This window comes from Theobroma umbraticum, unplaced genomic scaffold, assembly GCF_002168275.2.
Source record: "Theobroma umbraticum cultivar Fairchild unplaced genomic scaffold, ASM216827v3 scaffold_204.0, whole genome shotgun sequence".
Classification (NCBI taxonomy): domain Eukaryota; kingdom Viridiplantae; phylum Streptophyta; class Magnoliopsida; order Malvales; family Malvaceae; genus Theobroma; species Theobroma umbraticum.
The window spans coordinates 2,344,036-2,345,273 of record NW_018397267.1 but is presented as its reverse complement, the minus strand read 5'-3'; positions in this window follow the sequence as shown (position 1 = coordinate 2,345,273).

The window sequence follows — 1,238 nt, the reverse complement described above, 5'->3', positions numbered from 1 at the left end:
CCATTATTTTAATGCCAACATTGAGTATTTTTTACATATAATCTAGGTCCATGTCTGTTATATCAAACTTCTATATATATATATATATATATATATATCAACTAATTTATTGGCTGGTACCAACCATTCACCTTAAGATCAAATTTAATGAGGAGGATAATAAAGTTCCCAAAATAATAATAAATAATAATGATAGGTTGGAGAAATTGTGGAAATTGGATAGGCCAAATTCATCATTACTAGTGCTATTCTATAAAATATAATTGTGCTGTTGGGTACAGTTTCACGAAATCATGATCATCCTGATTTCATGGGTGAGATTCAAAGTCTAAAACGGTAGTTGTCTTTTACAGTCTTCTTTTCTTTGTTTTCCCACTCATTCACCTGGTAGAAACTCACACTATTTGGAAATAGTCTCATCATTTCATCAATGTCCCAAAACTTACACCTGAAATAAAAACATAGGAGGACTTGGTACTTCTCACAACTCCTAATTGGTAAACATTAAATATGATATAAAATCTCATAACTTTGTGAAAACTATACTTAAATTTCATTAAAAAAATTTCCTTTTTTCTACAGAAAATACTTGAAAGAATTTCATCGAATTTTCGATAAAAACTATTCTCAAATATTTTTGATAAATTTTCGATGAAATTTTTACAATTGAAAATCAGCCGAAAAAGAATATACTTAACTAAAGCAAAATCATACGATTTAACTTAAAAAATGAGTGATTGGGTGTATAACATCTGAAAATTTGAAAAAAAATTATACCCAAATATTATACTTTTACTTTTTGCTATTTGAAGCACATAGAACAAATAACAATCAAATTAAGCCTAAATCATTTAGCACTTTGCATGGAAAGAACAAAAAAAAAATCACTAACCAGCACTTTTTATAATGATTTTGGCTTTACTTGTGAATTGTTCTCAATAAATTACATCATGGGTTGATATAGTAGAAAAGAAGTCCAAACTCTTTGCAACTGGGGCAAATCGTGAGATATTGGAATATCTGCTCCTATAGTTATCTGCATGGCAAATTGCCTGGTGCACACAAATTTTTATTCCATTAAAATCGTCATCTTTATTATTTGAGTGTGATTAGTGGACTTGTCCATGAATTTCCCCTTTGATTAAATTAGCACCCTCTTTCTCAATGTAAGTGACTAATCAACTGTGATTAGCTCATTTCAGAGTCCCATAGGCTCAGCCTAGTTGGACCACCATGAA